The following is an 8,806-nucleotide window of genomic DNA, read 5'->3' as shown; positions in this document are numbered from 1 at the left end:
CTAGACAAGGGAATCCTACCCCTAATTCTTTTTTGGTTGCTTTCCATTTTGAACATTGTATAACCAACTTCACATGGGTGATAAGTGGCCATTGGTCACCACTTTTGGAATGCTTCTTCAATTCTTTATGGAAGGTATGCCACATTATGCTATCTTTGGTCCAACAAAGTAAGGACAAAGCTATATTTTAATCACTCAAAATTAAAGTAAATATTATTTAATATAAAGAAGTGATCATTATATTCTAAGTATAGACTTTGTTTACTATTTATATTTCTAGAAACTAAAACTATTTCATGCAAAAGAAATATTTAAAATGTCACTAAAATATTTTTTTTTATGTTTACACTTTAATTGATTATAAATATTTCATAATATTAAATATTATTTAATAAACGTATTTAGGATCAATACTTTTTAATTTGTTGGAATTATGAGATTTATAACTATTCAAATAATATGTTGAAACAACTGAAATAGACCTCTTGATTCAAATATAATATAAATGAGTTGAAAGTGTATTTAATATGAATTATTGGATATTTGTAATTATTTTTTTTTTAACTTATTCTCATTACTAAGACTTGGAAATATATAATTAAAATTTTCTGATAAAAAATGAAGTGATCACTACCCTGTTAAACACACCCTGTTCAGATATTTTTTTTAATGAAAGTCATAAATAAATTATAAATTTTACCTTAAAATTGCGTATTAGTTAAAAAAGAGTTACTGAAAAATAATAATAAATTACAAATTTTAGATTCGCATTTTTAGAAAACCTTTTATAAACTTCATCTAATGCTATATTAATTTAAAGAACATTGAATTTTAGACAAATCATACTGGTAAAATTGTAAAAAAAATTATTTTATCCCAAAAATAATTGAAAACAATATAAGTAATATTTTCTAAACGTGCTTTTACATTAATAAATTTCTTGTCTGATTTTATATTTTTTTTATAAATTAACTAATAGAAACTGTGACTTCAGAAGAAGGTATTCTGACACTTTTATGACAACTATAACTTTAGATTAAACGATGAATATATAGCTTTAAGTAATTATATAGTTATTTAAAAATTAATTTTAACTATTTATGTATGATTGTAAATCGAAAAAAATGTGATTAAATTGAATATAAAAAAAACATAGAAAATAAAAAATACAATATCAAAGTGGAGACTTAAAATATTTTTCAAATCGTGGAATTAGTCTAAGAGAAATGATCAAACTCGGTATTGTAAAATTTAAAAATCAAAATAATTTTATTTTGAGTGATGATTTAATTTTTTAACTAATTGAAAACCAAATTCAATCAACTAAACCACACATTACTTATTATTTAGTTTTCTTCTATATTTTTGTATAAACTTTTATCTTAACATAAATTTGTGACTCTATTTAGTTTAAAATAGTGCAATTTCATACGTTTTAGTCATTTTTTTTGTCACTAATTGTCATATTCATACTATGAGACCAATTAATTATAGATAATTGAATAAGATGTTTTTAATTTAATTAATTTTTATGGAAACCTTGTTTTTAAGTATTAATAATCACTTTATTAGGTAGTAAATTCTACGTTACATTTATTTATTTTAATGTGTCAAATTAAAATTAGTTTTGTGTTTGCCTTACATTTTTTTCTCTTTTGGATACATTTTAATTATTTAAAAAACAAAAATTAGTATCTTTTTTCATTGGATAGAAACGTGTGATGCTAGTTTTGGATAAAGAGAACAAGAAAGTGTGAAAATGTAAATTTGATAGTTTTGTTCTTTCATTAAAAGAAAGGTTTGTGCCAAATGGCTTAACCTTCTTTAATATCCAAATCAACTTTAATAAATTATTAACAGAAATTACATGTTTAGTTAGTTGTTAAAATATATAATACATCAAATAAAATAATCATTTTATTATGTTGTAATAAATTATTTTGAAGCACTCATGAATTTTTCTTATCTTATTAATGTGTTGCATTTTTTATTAAAACAACTGAGTTAGAAAATAATATGAAAATATCTATATTCTTTATATTTACTTAACTTTTATTACCTTAGTATCATTTTCATTATCATTTGTTATTATTATATTACTATATTTTTTTTTATTGTTATCCCTACTTTCATCATATTTTTTATTTCCATCATGGCCTCATACATATTCTCTCTAATATCATCTCTTTGATAGACTCAACATGGTAGATGACTCCAAAAACAAAATGAGTTAAAAAAATAATAATTCATGAAAGTGTTACACAATCACTACATCTTCTGCTTATTAGACTGTCCCTGTTTGGAAAAAACGGCTAATTTCTCCATTAAAACAGAACCCTAACAGAGGTACCCGACAAATAATATTGAATAAACAGAGCGGAATAATAAAAGAGATAAAGAGAAAAAAAACACACCAGAAAATTGTTAACGGAGTTCGACCAATTTGGCCTAATCTCCGAACACAACAAAAACAACTCACTTTTATTATTATGGGAGAAGATATTACAAATTGGGATATATAACCGTGAAGGAGGAGAGTTTAATTTATAACCCTCAAACTTCCTTCCCAAACAATGAACCCGTATGTGGGACTTGGGATTAAGCCAAAATCAACAAATCTCCACCTTGGCTTAATTTCAAGTCCCACCTAAAACAAATCTTCTCAAAACATAACAAAAACAAACTCTGCAGTGCTTCAAATTTGCGCCTTCGGGCGCCAAATTCAAATGTGCAAGATATTAACCAAGTCTAAACAGTGTTCAAACTTGGTCCTTGTAACCACCTTGGTGAGCATATATGCAAGATTCTCCGTAGTGTGAATCTTCTGGAGAACAATCTCCTCTTCTTCGAGAATCTCACGCACAAAGTGATAACGAACATCAATGTGCTTCGTCCGTGCATGAAAAACTTGATTCTTTGCTAAATGAATAACACTTTGACTGTCAGAATATAACTCAAGTTGTTTCTGACCAACTCCCAAGTCTTTAAGCAACCCATGAAGCCAAATTGCTTCCTTCACAACCCCTGTAATCGCCATATACTCTGCCTCTATCGTAGACAAAGCCACCGTAGACTGCAAGGTAGACTTCCAACTAACTAGCGCTTTTGCTAAAGTGAACAAATAGCCAGTTGTAGACCGTCGCTTATCTAAATCACCTGCATAATCAGAATCACAATATCCAACTATGCATTGACCAAGTGATTCATCTTGCTCAAATGCCAATCCAACATCTAAGGTATTTTGGAGGTACCGTAGAATCCATCTCACAACTTGCCAATGACCCTTGCCCGGATCATGCATGTACCTGTTAACAACACTCACAGCCTGTGAAATATCTGGTCTCGTACACACCATTGCATACATAAAGCTTCCAACTGCATTTGCATATGGGACTTTCGCCATGTATTCTCGTTCTTCATCAGTCGTCGGAGATAAATGGCTACTCAATTTCAAATGAGAAGCAAGTGGGGTACTTACAGGTTTTGTATCTTCGTGTATACCAAAACATTGTAGTACCTTCTGCAAATACTGCTTTTGTGACAGCCAAAGTTTTCCCCTCTCCCTGTCCCTGTTTATCTCCATGCCGAGAATCTTCTTGGCTTCCCTCAAATCCTTCATCTCGAACTCTTTACTCAACTGAGCCTTTAACCTGTCAATCTCAACTCGGCTCTTTGCTGCAATCAGCATATCATCAACATATAAGAGTAAGTAAATGTAGGAACCATCTTCAAGTCTGCGCAAATACACACAGTGATCATATTTGCTTCTCTTGTACTTCTGATCCTTCATGAACTTATCAAATCGTTTGTACCACGTCTCAGAGATTGTTTCATTCCGTACAACGATTTGCTAAGTTTACAAACCCAATCTTCTTTACCATCAACCTTGTATCCTTCTGGTTGAGTCATATAGATTTCCTCCTTCAAATCACTGTGTAGGAACGCGGTCTTTACATCAAGTTGAGCAAGCTCCAAATTCAACTGTGCTTCCAAGGCCAACAAAATTCGAATGGAGGAATGTTTAACAACTGGAGAAAATACCTCATTATAATCAATTCCCTCCCTCTGAGCAAAGCCTTTAGCAACCAACCTTGCCTTGTAGCGAACATCTTCTTTATTAGGAAATCTTTCTTTCTTTGCAAATACCCATTTGCATCCAATTGCCTTCTTACCTTTTGGTAATTGTGCCAGCTTCCACGTCTTGTTCTTCTTCAAAGACTGCATCTCCTTTTCCATCGCACCTGCCCAATTACCACTCTCTGAACTCAGAATGGCTTCTGGGTAAGTGGATGGAATGTCATCAACAACTGGAAGTGCATAGGCAACCATATCCATGAAACGAGCAGGCTTCTGAATATCTCGTCTCTGTCTTCTAACTACAATTGGCGCTGATTGCTGTTGAGATTCTTGGGTAGGAACCTCTTCCTCATCTGACTCTTCTTCTGCCATAGGAGAGTCACTTGTGGTATTTCGTGTTGGGATCACCACTGTTGGTTGGCTCAAACTCCACCTGCTTCCTCCACCTGTTGTGGAGTACTATAGCTCCTTCTGGATTTACCTTCTTTAACATGGAAGATTCATCAAAGGTAACATCCTTGCTGATAATCGTCTTCTTTGCCTCTAGACACCATAAACGGTATCCCTTCACCCCAGGACTAAAGCCTATGAAAAGAGCCTTCTTTGCCTGTGGATCCAACTTTGATTCAATCACATGATAATATGCAATAGAACCAAAAACATGCAAAGAATCATAATCAGTTGCAGGTTTTCCAGACCATACCTCTAACGGGGTTTTGCCATCTATAGCAGATGATGACAAACGATTGACGAGATGTTGAGCGTATGTCACAGCCTCAGCCCAAAACTCTCTGCCTAACTTAGCATTAGACAACATACAACGAACTTTCTCCACAAGTGTCTTGTTCATACGCTCCGACACCCCATTCTGTTGTGGTGTTTTTCTAACAGTGAAGTGTCGAACTATGCCACAATCTTGACATACCTTCAAGAACGGATCACTCTTGTATTCTCCTCCATTGTCTGTTCGGAGAACCTTAATCTTCCTTCCTGTCTGGTTTTCAACTTGAGTTTTCCACTTAAGGAAAATTTCAAGCACATCATTTTTGTTCTTCATAGTAAACACACCCAAACTCTCTTGGAAAAATCATCCACAAAAGTGACAAAATAATGCCTACCTCCGATTGACGGAGTCTTGGCAGGTCCCCACACATCTGAATGCACATAATCCAGAATACCCTTGGTATTTTGAATTGCAGTGCCAAACTTCACTCTTCGTTGTTTTCCCAGAACACAATGCTCACAAAATTCAAGTTTGCAAGCCTTCGTACCTTTCAACAATCCCTGCTTGGTAAGAATTTGCAAGGATTTCTCTCCAGCATGTCTCAACCTCATATGCCACAACTTCGTTGCCTCGACATCCTTCTTAATGCTAGAAGTTGCTACCGCTACTGTCCCCACCACTGTACTACCTTGATAGTAATATAGATTGTTCTTCCTAACGCCTTTCAACATCACCAGTGCTCCTGAAGTTACTTTAAGAATTTCATCTCGCATCGTCACAACTAGGCCTTTAGATTCTAAAGCCCCCAATGAGATGAGATTCTTCTTCAACTTTGGCACGTACCGTACATCCTGCAAAATTCTGGTGGATCCATCATGATTTCGCAGCTTGATTGAACCTGTCCCAGCTGTCTTACATGGATTATCATTAACCATGTAAACAACCCCGCCATCGAGTTCTTGAAATTCAAAGAACCATTCCCGAATGGGACACATATGATAGGTACAACCTGAATCCAATATCCACTCATCTGGATACGATGATGCTGAAAGCGAGACAATTAAAGAGATATCTGATTCCACATCATTTTTGCATTCTGCAACATTTGCATCTTGCGGAGCCTTCTCTTTCTTCTGCAGTTTTGGACAGTCTTTCTTCCAGTGTCCTTTCTCATGACAGAAAGCACACTCATCTTTGGCAACGGCTCGACCTTTAGACTTAGACCTCCCTCTTCTCCCCTTTGTTTGGCTTTGCTCACGACCTCTTGCCACCAATGCTTCTTCTGATGTCGTTGATTTGGTTTTCATCTTATCTTGCTTTCTCAATTCATGACTATATAAAGCAGAACAAACAGCATCTAACGACACATTCTCCTTCCCGTGAAGGAGCGTAGTCTCCAAATGTTCAAATTCATCAGGAAGAGATGATAACAAGATCAAAGCCAAATCATCATCCTCAAACTTCACATCTAAATTCAACAGATCTGCTACTAATTGATTAAACATAGTGATGTGTGCATTCATAGTAGTACCTTGTTGGTAGTCAAATCGGAACAACCTTTTCTTCATCAGGAGCTTGTTCTGACCACTCTTCTTCAGAAACTTGTCCACCAATGCCTTCCATAGTTTGTGTGCAAAAGTCTCGTTTTTTACAGCATACTTCTGCTCTCTGGACAGGCAGGATCAGATAGTTCCGCATGCCAACCGGTTGATGATACTCCAGTCTTTCTCCTCTACCTCTTATGGTTTCTCTCCTTCAATAGCAATATCAAGACCCTGCTGAAAAAGAGAGTCCAAGACCTCTCCTTGCCACATTCCAAAATGTCCAGTGCCATCAAATATTTCCACCGCCAATTTCAAAGTGGACACCGGGAACCTCGACCATGATGACGAAGAGCCCGACACTTTGGATACATCTTTCGCTTCTTCTTCTTGATTTGTCATTACAAAAATCAAAATATAGTATTCAATATTACAAATAATTTCAAACAACCCAAGGCGAACCTTCGACTCTTGATACCACTTGTTGGGAAAAACGGGTAATTTCTCCACTAAAACAGAACCCTAACATAGCTACCCGACAAATAATATTGAATAAACAGAGCGGAATAATAAAAGAGATAAAGAGAAAAAAACACACCAGAAAATTGTTAACGGAGTTTGACCAATTTAGCCTAATCTCCGAGCACAGCAAAAACAACTCACTTTTATTATTATGGGAGAAGATATTACAAATTGGGATATATAATAGTGAAGGAAGAGAGTTTAATTTATAACCCTCAAACCTCCTTCCCAAAAAATGAACCCACCGATGTGGGACTTGAGATTAAGCCAAAATCAACAGTCACTTCATACAAATCAAAGGTTTCATTCAAATAAGTTGATTGATTATTTTTGGATTTTTTCGTATACTGAATGTAAAACATAACAACTAGAAAAGTTTATATCTTTATTGCTTTAATGACTTTTGAATGAAATATATCTTTTATTATGATTTTAAATTGTTTTACTAACTGATACACATTAATGATTAATATGAAATCAGTATTAGAAACTTTTCAAATTTACATTATTAAACTAGAAACTTTCTGAAAACAATGACACATTTAATTCTGCTTAATTCATTTTTTCGATACTATATTTTGATTAAATAAATCTTTGTTAAAGTCCGATTGTTTTCAATGTTTAAAACTTATACAAACTTAGAAAGTTTTTGAAAAATATATCACTAGTGAAATTTCTGTATAGATGGTTTTTATAAATTATGATTATAAAATTTAAAAAATTTGATCCATACCCATTTGTTTAAATGATTATTATTATTGATTATGGTGTTAAAATTGTTTTTCAGAAATTGCTTATAACACTTGTAACACACAAAAGAATTCAAAGTCAAAGTTTCATTTTAGAGCGTCTAACGAGAAAACAAAGGAGTTTTAGAAAATTATTTGAACAGATAGTAAGGAAATCAAAATGAAGCTTAAATGATTAAACATTTATAGATATAAAAAGATTTCAAAATTGAATAAAATGATCAGGACATGATAAATCTTCATATTAGAAGTTTTCCCTTTGAGTGTTTAATATGAAAATAGTGAAAAATAGTGAGATTTGTGCAAACATCAATTACAAATGATTCAAACTCTAACATTCAAATTTATACAAGAATAGAAAGTATTCAAAAGTACAATGTTAAAAAATACACACTCAAGATGCGTAAGATATCATCAAAGCAGAAGTTTCTTTATAGAGCATCTAATCATGCAAAGAAAGAAGAACAATGCAAATTAAGAAAGAGAAATGGTGCAAATTCGAATCAATTACAAGTTAGGAGGATTGAAAACATCAATGTTCATATTTGTACAAAGATATAAACATTTCAAAATTACTACACATGTTCAAGACGTGCAAAAAATGATTCAAAGCAAAAGTTTCCAAATGGAGCGTTTAACGAATATATGGTGAAGTGTAGATTGAAAGCTTTAACGGACATATTCAAAAAACAATATAAAAACCTTGAAGACAAAGATGAAATATCTAGAAACGATATACAAGAATGTCAAGTGAAATATAAGTTTGTGTGATTGAAAAGGAAAATGTGCTTTGTACATATTGTATCTACTACATAAGAGCATCTAGTGAGTTGAGTTTGTAAGTCCTTCACACTATGAAGTATACCTAGTGAATTTTGATTGTTCTCTCTTTTGAGAGTGTTTTTCTCATATCTTGAATGGTCTTAGTCTCAAAGGGAGATTAAGACTGGTTTACTTGGAAAGCTGTGGAATACTTGTACCTAGAGAGGTGAAGAATACTTGTACCTAGAGAGGTGGAGAATATTTGTACCTAGAGAGGTGGAAAATACTTATACCTGGAAAGGTGGAGAATACTTGTACCTAGAGAGGTTGTACCTGGAGAAGTGGAGAATACTTGTACTTGGAGAGAATAGAATACGTGTTCCTAGAGAGGTGTTGAAACTCGTTGTAACCAAAGTGTTAAGTCAGTGAAA

The sequence above is a fragment of the Phaseolus vulgaris genome, chromosome 9 (assembly GCF_000499845.2).
Source record: "Phaseolus vulgaris cultivar G19833 chromosome 9, P. vulgaris v2.0, whole genome shotgun sequence".
Taxonomy (NCBI): Eukaryota; Viridiplantae; Streptophyta; class Magnoliopsida; order Fabales; family Fabaceae; genus Phaseolus; species Phaseolus vulgaris.
The sequence above is the reverse complement of the archived record's forward strand: the minus strand, read 5'-3'. Positions refer to the sequence as shown.